Genomic DNA, 14,367 nt, shown 5'->3' with positions numbered 1-14,367 from the left:
ATGACATAGCTTAATTTAAAAGCTCTCCGAACACCAATCTCTGGCACAAGTATTTTAAAATGTCTACCTTGATCTTAAAATTCTGAGCAAAAGAAATATAGTCATCGGTTCACTACTGCTACACATGTGTGTCTCGTTCTCCAGCTACCTTTTGTGAGTCCAGCTGGACGCACAAAGCCTACAGAGCTGAAAACACGAAACTCTAAATTCTGTTGGGGAGGTAAAGAAAATGATGTAAGTGAGGCTTTCCCAAGCTATGGACAGCCGTGGTCTCTGGACTCACACAGCCTCTTCCAAGCCTGCTTCAATTTTCAACCCAAACTGCTTCCTTCTCGCAGTCCCTCTTCCCCAGGGTCTGGAGAGCTCACTGCTTAGCCACTCAATACAATGACTATGCAGTTATCCAGGTGGATAACTTACCCAGGTTAAGGGCAAAGGAGCTGATCATACTGTCAATAGGCACCACACAGGTAGCCCAGAAGTGGCCACCAAAGACCTTTTGGACCTCAAAGAGACCATTCTCCACATCCCTCTACAGCGCTGCTCTGTGGCACATTGTGGGAACTGCCAGGCCTCCCAAGATGGGATGGGCACCCGTGCCTAAGCAGCTTGGGGTCCCTGGATCTGCTCTACATGTTGGCTCAGAAGCCACAGCTGCCCCCGCCGGGCTACTTCCGGAACAAGTTGGAGAGGTCCGCGCAGGGAGACCCATCACTCCGGGGCCGCAGAGCTCGCAGGGTTCCCCGGCTCGAAGCCGCCACAGACTCTGCAGCTGAAGTTGACCTCTCCGAGGATGGGAGCAAAGAACCTGAAACCCTGCGTTGGAAATGGGAATAGAGGAGCGTTCCCAAAAAAAGGCCCAAGGTGGCCAAGCAGCCTCTCCCTAGAGCAGGGAACAAAGGGCTTCTGTGTCGGGCACTGTTGGTCCGGCTGCGTCCGGCTTTGGGGGACCAGAAACTTTTCCCGGGTGAGGGCGCAGGCGGAGGACACTGGGTATCGGGCACCAGGCGCGGAAGCCTAGCGGGTGGCCAGGGCGCAGCGCGATCCCCGCGACCCTAGCCTCCCGCAGGGCGCGGGCTATGCTACCGCTCACCTCCTCGATGGCCGCCGCGGTGTTCCGGCACTGGGCCGTGCCCGTGGTGAAGCAAGAGGCCGTGGGCGCCTTATAATCCTCAAGGGTCTCGGCCACGAATTCCGACACGGAGATCTGGTCCGGCATCGCCAGGGCGCCGGGGCGCGGACTGCGGCCGCCTCAGTCGCCCAGGGCGCGGGCTCCGACCCCGCCGCCGCTCGGGGACTTGAACAAAGGGGAGCGCGGGCGCGGAAGTCGCCGCGGGGCGCGGGAGCCACCGCGGGACGCCCGGTGGCAGCAGGGGCGCGCGCAGCCCGCAGCTCTGCCCGCTGTGCTCCGGGAGCTGCAGCTACCGAGTCCTCTGCAAAGGAGCCCAGACGCGGGGGCGCACAGTCAGGGGGAACTGCGCGCCACCAAGCCACTGTCCCGGACGCCTCCCGCGGAAAGGGGAGGGCCCGGCTGGAGAGGGCGCGGAGGCCCGCCCGGCGGGGCGGGCCGGGGCGCAGGCCTGGCCGCCAATCAGGTCGCCCGCCGCTACCGCGCCACCAGGAAGCGGAGGCCTCAGCAAGGAGGGCTACGGCGCTCAGGGCCTGTCAGTGGCTGTGGGCTGCTGCATTACCTCTGCCTTCCTGACCTGCTTGGGTTCGAGGGCGCGCCCTCTCCTAAGCTGCGATGCCCGGCTCCCACCCCGCACCCGCCATGACCTCTAGCAACATTGCCCAAAGGGCGTGGAGTGGATACTAGCTTCCCGGCTGGAAGGGAGCCCACCCTTTTGCTCCCCAATCCCAACGTTAGCCTCAGAACCCCCTGAATCCCCCACCAGAACCTCAGGAAAGTGCCAGTGAGACAGTGTTGGTAGCTTGCCCCCTACAAGACAGTGAAATCCTCCAGGGCACTTTAGAGGGACAAGATGTAGGGACAGTTAGTTGGGGATGCAATGATAGGGACCATGTTCTGTCTGTGCTCCTTCTCACAGCCTTAAGAAGCCAGGGATAAGGGGTAAAGGCACGTGTTTTGCATAGGGAGTTGACCATGGTACAAGCCGAATGGAAATTCAAACCCATGACCTTCGAATTGGAAGAATACTCCAACCCCTATTAAGCATCCTGTCCCCTAAGCTTGTACAATTAGGGACACTCCCAGTTACCTGAAGACAGTTTTAGGGTGCTAGGCCAGGCTTCACCCTGAGAAAAATCATAGAATGCACTGATGTGCTGTGGGAAGTGGGGGATACCCAAGAGAACCAGAGGTAGAGATGGTTCTCAGAGACTACTCCAACCCACAGCTGACTGATCACAGACAAAATTGGGCCAATAAATCATCTGAATTAGGACATTTTCATCTATATATCATTCAGAAATTCTCAGCTGTATTTTAAAAACCCAGAGGTTCTGAAGACACTAGTCAAAAATCACACCCTCTAACTCCCTAGGCAAGAGGCATGGTTACTGCTGCTGCCAACAATACAGCCTAGAGAAACTTTACAAAAACCTTTTGTGGGTCTGAAAAGAAGGGAATGTGAGGGACATTATAAGCCCAACATGGGAAATAAAAGTGGTCTCCTGCTGCCATAGGACAGTAGACCAGTCCATCTTTTTAAGGCTCCTATGTACAAATATGCTGTATGAGGTAGCAGCTGAGGTCAGACATTATGTATGGCTTCTGGTATTTTACCAGCACTGCCTGTGAATAAGTTCAGCCTTCAAAAATAGCTGTGCCAGTGAGTAGCTTTTATTCATGCACAAGGCAATAAACTGCAATCCCAAAACTCTGCAACTCTCTGCCACTTTCCACTGTTGTGAACATCCTTCCATTTAGTGTCTCAGGGACACACCTATCTCAGCATGTATAACTCGAGGATATTGTGTTATAGTACAGGCTCTCCTTCACAAGGCAATTTTCTGATCCCTCTGCCTCTCTTCCCACCTATAAGTCCTTTTGTTCTTCTCTGAAATTGAAGAATATTCCCTGTGACTTTTCAAGGTTTTATTTTTGGAGACATGGTCTCTGTGATGCTTTGGGAAGTTGAAAGTAGTGTTTTTCCTTAGCATAATATAGTACCAGTCAAACGAATCAATGTGTCTAACACACACCCACAGACACACATACACAGACACAGACAGACACACAGACACACACAGACACACTAACACACACAGACAAACATACACACACACAGAGACATACACACAGACACACACAGACATATACACAAACATACAGACACACACACACTCAGGCATATAATACACAGACACATACACACACAGACACACACACAGACACACACACAGGCACACACAGGCACATACACACACACAGAGAAACACACACACACACTCAGGCACATAATACACAGACACACACACACACAGACACACACACAGACACACACACACAGACACACACAAAGGGACACACACACAAACACATACACAGACACACACACACAGACATGAACATAATTTAAAGTTTAAATGTTGAACAGGAATCAAGAGAACACTACCCACTCCTTTGTATGTGGTACTGAGGATTGAATCCAAGGCCTTGAACCTATAGGCAAGTGCTCGAACACAGAGTTACTACCCCAGCCCTCATTTATATATTTTTAATGCATCAAGAAAAGAAAATGCTGATATTACCATTAGAGACATGGACACCACTAACTTTATTTTAAAAAATATCTGAAATATCTATTTTTAAAAATCATTCTTGTTGGGCAAGGTGTCACATCCCTTTAACCCCAGCACTCAGGAGTCAGAGACAGGTGGATCTCTATGAGTTTAAGGACAGCCAAGTCTACAAAGTGAGTTCCAGGATAGCCAGGGCTCTATACAGACAAACCCTGACTCAAAAAAATATATAATAATTCTCAAGGATAAAATTGTCCTAAAACTGAATTGTGGCAATATACAATTTCACTTATCCCATACCATACAAACATTTATGTTTTGCTGTAAAATATAAATGCCTTTGATCATACAGTATTCTTGTAGACCTCACTAGGGGCTGGTTCAAAATACATACCATGTAAAACTATGTTACTTTTAAAGTCTGAGAAATTATGAATCCATAGATATTTGAGCCTATATTTTTCATATAAAAGACTATAGTCCTATTTTTTTTTTTTATCTTGGGTGTACTGGTCTGGTTTTGTTGCTCTAATATACCTGAGGTTGAAATTTTTTTTTAAAGATTTTTTATTTAAGTACACTGTAGCTATCTTCAGATGCACCAGAAGAGGGCATCAGATCCCATTACAGATGGTTGTGAGCCACCATGTGGTTGCTGGGATTTGAACTCAGGACCTTCGGGAAGCAGTCAGTTCTCTTAACTGCTGAGCCATCTCTCCAGCCCGAGGTTGAAATATTTGAAGAAGAGGTTGGCTAGGATGTTGCCCAAATGGTACATTGTTAGTGCTTGTCTGGAGTATATAGAGCCTGTGGGTTCATCTCTACACCGGGAGATAATAAGAACAGCAAGGGGAGGGGAGAGGGAGGAAGTTAGCTAGTGGTTTTGGAAGCTGCCCTGGTTAGTTTTGTCAACTGGACACAAACCTAGATATAACTGGAAGGTGAATCTCAGTCAAGGAATTGTTTCCATCAGATTGGGATTCAGACATGTCTGTATGACATTTTCATGATTATTAATTGATGTAGATGGCCCAGTCCACTGTGGGTGGCACAATTCCTAGGCAGGTGAGCCTGGCCTGTGTAAGAAAGAGGCTAAGTAGATCAAGGAAGGCAAGCCAGTAAGCACCATTCCTCTCCGGTCTCTGCTTCTGCCTCCAGTTCCTGCCTTGGCTTTCCTGAATGATGGTCTATAACCTGTAGCCCAGTTAAACCCTTTCCTTCCTCGAGTTCGTTTTAATCAGTGTTTTATCACAGCACAGAAAACAAACTAGGACAGAGGTGTACAGTCTAAGATCAAGCAGCCCCTTCCATGTAGCTTCACGTAGGTGGTAGCATAATGTTGACATTATTTACTTGTAAAATTAATCACAGCCTGGAAGCCAGAAAAACAGACATCAACTCCCTACTTTAGAACTCACTTTAATGAGAACTAATGGAGGTTCCCAAGAAAACTCCCTTAATTGCTTCCAAGGATAGTACCCTCAGTGCCCTAACTCCTCCTAGTCCCCACCTGAGCCCCACCATGACACCAAAGCCAAGGCTCCAATACGAGGACCATTAGGGGACAAACCACATCAGAGCAGTAGCAGAGAGAGAAAGGGTTTGTTATCCCAGAAGTTGGGATAAGCAAGAACTATGTGTAAATTCATACAAGTTCATTTCAGATTAGGGTTTTTTGTTTTGTTTTGTTTTGTTTTGTTTTGTTATGATTTGGTTTGGTTTGGTTTTTGTTTTTAGTTTTGGTTTTTTCAAGACAGGGTTTCTCTGTGTAGCCCTGGCTGTCCTGAAACTCACTTTGTAGACCAGGCTGCCCTCGAACTCAGAAATCTGCCTGCCTCTGCCTCCCAAGTGCTGGGATTAAAGGCATGCACCACCACGTCCAGCACTTCAGATCAGTTTTACCAGAGAGTTATTTTTAAAAACTAGATCTTTGCCAGGTGTGGTGGCCATACCTTTAATCCCAGCACTCTGAAGAAAGAAACAGGCAGATCTCTCTTAGGCTGTGGCTAACGTGGGCTGCAGAGTGAGAACCTCTCTCAGACAAGTGGATTCTTTTTGAGACTTTGAAGAGCTAAAAAGGTCTGGATAAAGACTTGTAGACCTCTGATGACATCATCAGCATCCTCTCAACAGTGCTTCTGGGACGTAATGGAAGCTAGCAGACAGGCCTTTGTTGGGGAAGTGTTACTAGATCCTTTCAGGGAAGAAAATACTGGAAGTCTGGCTTCTCTCCTCTCTCTGATTCCCTTCTGTCATGCTGTGAGCATCTCCCCTCCCCTGCATTCTTCCACCACAATGTCTTGCCTCACCTAAAGTCCCCAAACCAGCAAGACCAAAAGACAGAAATCTCTAATCCTGTGAGCCAACATAAGCTTCATCCTTTACTCAATTCAGCTAAGGAAACCAAAGGAAGAAGGATAGAAAAGCCCATGCCTGGTGCCCAGTAAGATTGGCTAACAGCCCATTTTCCAGAGGAATGTTCTGCCTCTAGTAATTCCCAAGAACCTGAGATTTCTCACTGTCCAGCCAAGAGAAAAGGTAATGTTCTCAGCTCCAGAATTTTCTGAAGGCTTGGCTTGTTTAACACAGACATTTCCAGTTTGCTTGAAGTTAACTTGTAAATGATTACACTTGGAATGAACAGGTCTGGGTCTTAACGGAACTTTGTGGTAAACAACGCAATAAAATAGGGACACCCACAAGGACCCGTGATGTGAACAGGGAAATGTCACTGGGACTTTCTCCTCCACCTCGTAGAGTACTTACCCCCAGATAATGTTGTGAAAACAAGCCATTTACACCCCAAGGTGAGAGACAGCCACATGTATGTGTCACTCACCTCACGGTTTGTGCTTTGGGGACAGAGGCAGGGAAAGATTTGGCAGCACACAATTATAACACAGATGGAAACTTAGATCTGGGGGTCAATTTTTTGCTGGTGTGCCCAAAGACCAGAGAGGGTGCCAGATCCCCTTGAACTGGAGTTACAGATAGTTGTTTTGGGTTTTTGGTTTTGGTTTTGGTTTTGATTTTTTTTTTTTCAAGACAGGGTTTCTCTGTATAGCCCTGGCTGTCCTGGAATTCACTCTATAGAACAGGCTGGCCTCTAACTCAGAAATGCACCTGCCTCTGCCTCCCAATTGTTGGGATTAAAGGCATGTGCCACCACTGCCTGGCCAGATAGTTGTAAGCCACCATGTGTGTGCTAGGAACTGAACCCCATCCCTCTGGAGGAGCAACAAATACTTTTAACTGCCAAGTCATCAATTCTCCACCCCACCTCTATCTTTAAAACACTCTCACACACATGCACACACATGTGCAAGTGCACACATACACATGCACACACACATGCACAAGTGCACACATATACATGCACACATACACACACATTTTAAAGTTTTTGTCATTATTGTATGTGGTTGTTTGCTTTCATGTATATCTGTGCACCACATGCATGCAGTGCTCTCAGAGACCAGAGAGGGCATCACATCCCCTGGAACTGGAATGACAGATGATTGTAAACTTCTGTGCTGGGCATTGAACCTGCTCTCAACCTCTGAATCATCCCCCCTTTAAAAGGTGTTCTTCCACTGAGCTATGCCCTAGATGTTCTCATGTCTACACCACGAGTCTTTGCTCTAGTGTTCATGATCCCATTATCCATGTTTTGTGTTTGTTTCTGCAAAGAAAGAAAATACCTTAGGAAGCTCATCCTTGGGCCCAGACGCTTGTGTTTGTTCTTATTTTTTGAGACAGGGTCAACTTTGTAGCCTGGATAGCCTGGAATTTTCTTGTAGACCAGGTTGGCCTCAAACTCACAGAGATTTGCCTGCCTATACATTCCTGAGTTCTGGGATTAAAAGTAAGTGCCACCATGCCCAGTTTAGGCCTCAACATTTGAAAATGTGTGTTTTCTGGGTCACCTTATGGCTGACTTTAGAAAATGAATGACAAGCACATCTATCCTCAGCTTATTTAACAGAACAACACACAAAGACTGTTTATTTTGTCATTTTAATAAAGTCTGTAGACTCTGTGCTGAAATAACGTAGTCAGTCCTAGATAAAGGAGCCTTAAACTAGGGTCTGTGGCAGCTAGTCAGGTGAGCTCTGCTACCCAGTCAGGAAAGCTGGGTTTGGGAACTTGTGTGTGTGGTAGAAATAGTACATGGTGGTATATCACTGTGCATCTCTTTCCAGTTCCATAGTCTGGCAGCTTGAAATTGCTTCGTAGGTGTATTTACACCAGAAAAATGGGCAGCCACTGACCATGACTGGACTTCTTGCTTAACTGATTGTCTGAGCCAAACAAGGCAGAGGAATGTTGTGACTTTGTTGAGGATTATATTCACAGGCAGCCACATCTGAGCCACTGCATTGTGAGTAGCAAAGATGTTTGTGGAAAAACGCTGCCAATCCTCTCTGTTATAGCAAGGAGCCACAGGTGTCATAGGCAGATGAAATTACACCAGACATCTTTACCAGCCTTGCTTGCTCATTAACATAAACAAATGCCAACTGACAATGATGTCGGAAAGAGACTCATCTGTCAATGACAGCAGCTACTTCTTTGCTGACTGAGCTGGATAATAAGCATTTCTTCTATGTCTTATTTTGTCCAGGCATGGTTAAACTGCAGACTGGATATTGATGCAAGCACTTGGCAAAAATCAATGGAAGCATCTATGAGAATCAATTAGCTACATGGGCTTCACTATAGAGTAGCAGATATCTCTGAATCCTTTGCAGGCTGGGTGCTGTCCAGTCTGTAAGTCAGAAAACATAAAATAAGTGTATTTATGGATATACACACACATCTATTTTCAGAGACTAGGCTTTCAGTATTTACCAGCCCACTTTGAATACAATTCTACCTTTCCTGCCAACAGGCAGAGCAGTGGCCCTCCCAACTCTCATTCATGCTCCTGGAATTAAATACGTATAGGAATAAAGCCCTGATATGGTGAAATGCAAGCAAAGACAACTAGTGTTATAAATATTTGTCTTTCAGCAATTAAGGGAATGCCATTTGTTGTTTTCAAGCACTTAGAATAATACAAACAAGTGCCAGCGAAGGGCGGGGTTTGTTTTCATGGGAAAGCAAAACAAAAAATGAATAAATAAGAGTTTAATTAGCACTCCATATGCAGATAGCGTTTGCTAAAGCTTTTAAAGAGTGCTTGCATACTTTATTTTTTTCTTAGATCAAGGCACTCTCTTCATAGCTGGGTGTGGTGGTGCATGCCTGTGATCCCAGCACTGGTGAGGCTGAGTGGGAAGCTTAGGAATTTGAAGCTACAAATTCTGGGCAGCAGAGCTGATTAGAAGCCAGACATAGTGAGATCCTATTTCTAGAAAACAAAACAAACAAACAAAAAATCCCTCTTCCTTCAGCATGTGGATGTATTCATAGGTTTCTCTCCCTCTCCTTTAGATGGGGCAGGCATTTCTCCAATGTTTTCCTATTGTCTATGAAATAAAACTGAAGCTCTTGATTCTACTCTAGCCCTTCCCCCAACCCATCTCCCAGCTACCCTCTGACCTCTAAGCACCTCCAAACCTTGCCTGCCTGTGTAGGGGCCTTCCACTAAGAATAACTTTGACAGGTTCTGTGGAAATCAGCCATGAATGACTGGGAAACTTTTTTTATTATGCATTTCATAACATGGGCATAGTATATAATATGCTGCATAGCCTTCTAACAGGAACAGATGACCATAGCTGAGTGATTTTTCTCATCAGCCCGGGAAAACACTTCCTTAGTCAATGTTCTCCAGGCCCTTGGGACTGAACTTGAGCAGCTGTTTCCTTGCCCCTGTTGGTGAAATTGTGGATGTATGCAGTGGACGCCCCAAGGATGATCAAGCACACCCCCATAATGGCGAGGCCAGGGAGAATCTAGAACCACAACTCCACACCATTACTCACACACCAACCCATCACTGAATCCTCAGAGGTGACCCGGCTTTACCTCTCTTCCACTGAGAAACTTTCTTTCTTTCTTTCTTTCTTTCTTTCTTTCTTTCTTTCTTTCTTTCTTTCTTTCTTCCTTCCTTCCTTCCTTCCTTCCTTCCTTTCTTTCTTCCTTTCTTCCTTTCTTTCGTTTTTGTTTTTTGAGACAGTGTTTCTCTGTATAGCCCTGGCTGTCCTGGAACTCACTTTGTAGACCAGGCTGGCCTCAAACACAGAAATCTTCCTGCCTCTGCCACTCGAGTGCTGGGATTAAAGGCATGTGCCACCATGCCCGGTTTGAGAAACTTTCTTGACCACACCATTCATTCACCTGTAGAGAGTTGAGAAGTTGCAACACTCACCCAAGAGCCCCACACTAAAGCATCTGCAGTACACTAGACCTGCTCAGCAGAGAGTGTCAGCCACATCCTTGAGATTTCAAGCTGTGCTTCCCAGCAGCTCACAGTGCCCCTGTGTGTTTCCCCACTGAGAGCAGCTCTGCTCCTCATTGGCTTCCTGTAGGACAGGCTAGCTATCTTTTGACCCTGGAACATTGTTGGGAGCTTCCTCATCTTCACACACCTTCATACCATTGCACCAAATCCTTGGCCTGGAACACTTTCTTTTTCTTGACTGCTTGGGAAGTGTCTTGGTCATCTTTCAGAATCAACCCCAAACCTGAGCCTGAGGGTCCAGCTCTTTTCAATTCTTTCTCAGCCTGTCTGTGCAAAATTTGTGGTCTTGGCTACTCTCCTTCCTTGAAGCATTAAGCAGAGAATCTGTAAAGCAGCAGAAAAGAAAAGCACAGCACAGAGCAAAGCACAGCACTAAGATCTTGGTGCATGGGGGCAGCAGGGAGGGACATCATCTTGGAGACTGGGAAGAGGAAAGGGATGAGCAACTGTCGGAGGTTAGACAAGGAGGAAGATAATGACTGGAATTGTAGAAAAAAGAATTATTATTAATATGAATAATACTAATAGATCTTGGTGCACAGTGAGATGCCTACCACCCTTTTCTCTGCCTGTCTCCATCCTCACTGGCATGTGAAGTGATTGGTTTTTGGCCAAATATTGAGTCAGACAAGGTGAGAGCACTCATTTCACTGAACTTACAATACATCTCAACCCCAATCTGTTCTAGAAGCTTCCATTATAGAACAATTTGCACTTATCGGTAAAGCATCTGCTTCTTAATATTTATTTATGTATTTATTTATTTATTTATTTATTTATTTATTTATTTATTATATGTAAGTACACTGTAGTTGTCTTCAGACACGCCAGAAGAGAGCATCTATTGTACTATGGGGATTTAATCTAAGAAAAATCAGAGGTTTGGGTCTCTATCATATGAATGTGTCATTTTGAAGTTGTGTGTGTGTGTGTGTTTAGGCTCATGTGTCCCCCAGGTTATCCTCTAAATTGATACATAGCTAAGGATAACCTTGAACTCCTGAGCCTCCTGCCTCTACCTCTCATATGTGGGAATACACTCTATGCACAGTTTATTTTGTTCTGGGGTCAGGGCGGGGGCGGGGGTGGGTGGAGTTACAACTCAGAGTTTTGTGCATGCTGGAGAAGGAATCTATCACTGAGCTACATCTACAGTCCTCCTGTGAGTCCTATTGAGAGAAACAAAATGAGGTGACATAATAATAACTGGGGCAGGGGCAGGACATCAACAGTGGCAGTCAGAAAAGGCTTCCTAGTGGAAGCAACTTTCTAGCTAAATCTGAGATGAAGAGAAGAAACAGCTGAGCCTAAGGGACTGGGGAGAGTCCTCCAAAGGAATGTAGAGAGGCAAGGCCCTGAGGTGGGAACTTGTTAGCTGTGAGAAAGAATGCCTTACAAGGGTTAGAGTCCTGCCCACAAAGGAAAACAAAGCCTATCCCGTCCCACGGGATTCAGTTATTTGTAGGTGCAAGGGGGACCACAAACCTGGAAGGGGATTAGAGGAAGGGAAAGAAAGCAGGAGACCAAGCAAATTTGTCCAGGTCTCGTTTATTATGCTGAGGTGCCTTCTTTTTAAAGCATACATCTCGGGGAGTAGGGGAGGGGTCGAGGGGGAATTTTACAAAGAACAAAGAAGTGGGCATCTGCTGACATGGGGGGCAAAGGCAGGCACCAGGCAGCGGGCACTCTGCATCTTATCTTCGGAACATATATCCTCCTTGACAGCCTTGGGTGTCAGGCTGGGCTCAGGCGTAACTCCTGTCCTTTGATGGCATGGGAGTTCAGGAAGAGATAGGGAAGAGGGGACTATAATTCAGCTTTTACAGCCTCAGGTGCCAGGAAGGGAATAGGGAGGAGGGGGTGATAACCAGCTCCTAGCAAAGGCCATTTCGCCTAGGGAGATTGTGAAGGACTTGCTTTCTCAAGGGATGGTATCTGACAAAAGCCAGTGCTGCAGACATTGGCAGGCACTGACTGCACAGGGACCTGGAACCTTCTGGAGTGTGGCTTTTCATGTCTGCAACTAACACAACTTTCCTTTCACTTTAAAAACAAAGAAGACTTGACTCTGGTTAGATGGCTCAGCAGGTAAAGTGGTCACTGCTCCAGCATGGGGACCCCTAACACTCGGGTACAAACTAGGTGTGGCAGCTTTTCATCCCGTTGTTGATAGACAGAGGCAGGAGAATCCCAGGGACACACTGCCCAGCACTGTAGCCAATTGGTGAGCGTCAGGTTGAGCAAGAGACCCTGTCTAAGCTTAACAAGACAAGAGGGCAGGGAAGCAATGAAAGGGGATATCCAACAATCCAATGTTAACAGTACTCCAGAAACTCACACACATGCATACACCACATACTACACACACACACACACACACACACACACACACACACACACACACACACACGCACATACACACACTAATATTCCTTTGGCTTCTTGTAGAGAAATGATTTCATGGGTTAAGGGTGGAGCCAAAGCAGATGGTAAAGCACTTATTAGTAATAGAAAGTCAGATTACATCCACCTGTTAAATTAATTACCTTATGTTATTTGTACAAAATGACAGGGTTCATTATCAAATTATACATGGGTGTGCTTTGGCAGCACGCATCAAGGAAGTAAAGGTAGAAGCCACAGTGGGCGCCAGATAAACGGGGCTCCAGGCAGTGCTGGTCCTACTACCTGCTGCTAAGCAAGCAAGCAATGGAAGTGGGCATGGTGATGAGCTACAGGCCACAGAATGCAAGAATTAGAAGCTTTTGTTGGATGCTGGGTTTTAAGAGCCTATCAGAGCTCTGGAAGAGTCCCTCCTGACCAAGCACTAACTTGTCATTGGATTCTTAATTCTCATCATGTGTCTCCTCCAAGACCAATCTGGTACTTCTCTAAAAGCTTTGCTGAAAAATAGCTGGCACAGTCAACTGCATGTTAATCACGGACTAATTAATTAATCACTAATTAATTACTCACTAATTAAGAAAATGCCCTACAAACTTGCCTATGGGTTATATAAAGTATATGATTTGGATAGCTAGAGAATACATATCTGGAGATATACATATACACAGATATGAATATGTGTGTATAGCCATCTACAAATATCACAATCAAAATCGTAAATCGAATGGGTATAGCCTAAAAAAATTTAGGAATGACTGAAAATTCAAATTAAAGTTCAGTGGAAACAGTAGACTATTTAGCATGCAACAAACCCTGTGTCTTAGTTATGGTTCCTGTTGCTGAGACAAAACACCATGACCAAAGCCGGTGATGCTACACACCTTTCATCTAGCACATGGGAGGCAGAGGTAGGCAGAGTTCTGAGTTTGAGGTCAGCTTTGTTTACAGAGGGAGTTATGAGGCTGCTGGGCCTACATGGAGAAACTGGCCTCTGTCTCCAAAAACAAACAAAACAACCCTGAACAAACCAAAGAACAAAAGCAAATTGGGAAGGAGAGTAATGGGTTAATTCCATCTTTTGCTTCCACATCACTGTTCCTTATTAAAGGAAGTAGGGGCAGGAACTCAGGGCAGGTACTGAAGCAGAGGCCAGTGAGAAGGGCTACTTACTGGCTTGTTCCTCATGAGTTGCTCAGCCTGCTTATACATTCCAGGACCACCTGCACAGAGGTGCCCAAATGGGTAGGGCCTGACCCTAATAGACTAATTAAGAAAATGCCCTACAGTCTTACCTACAGGTCAGTTTTGTGGAGGCATTTCTTAAAAATTATGGTTCACTCTTCCAGCTTGCGTCAAGTTCATATACGAAAAGAGATAGATGAATAAATAAATACATTTACCCAGGAAACCCTGGTTTCATCCCCAATACCACAAAATAGGAAAGTAGATAATGGTTGACAAATATAGATTATAGATGATAGTGGTGAATAATAGAAGACAGATGACCAGATAGATAGATTGATAGATAAATTATAGATAGATAGATAGATAGATAGATAGATAGATAGATAGATAGATAAGATGATAGAAAATAACGATATAGGTGATAGGTAAAAGACAATAGAAGAGAGATGGATGACAGATACAATACTATCTATAGATGATAGGGAATAATAAGGTATATGACCAGCAGATGAAGAGGTAAGAAAAGAGAAGACAGAGCTAGGTAGATAACAAAGACAATAGATAAATAAAGTAGCCCAGCATGGTAGCCTGATTCTTTAACCAGGGTACTCAGGGGCCAGAGTCAATAGGATGTTTGTGAGTTCAAAGCCAGCCTGATCTAA

This window comes from Mus musculus, chromosome 12, assembly GCF_000001635.26.
Source record: "Mus musculus strain C57BL/6J chromosome 12, GRCm38.p6 C57BL/6J".
Taxonomy (NCBI): Eukaryota; Metazoa; Chordata; class Mammalia; order Rodentia; family Muridae; genus Mus; species Mus musculus.
The sequence above is the reverse complement of the archived record's forward strand: the minus strand, read 5'-3'. Positions refer to the sequence as shown.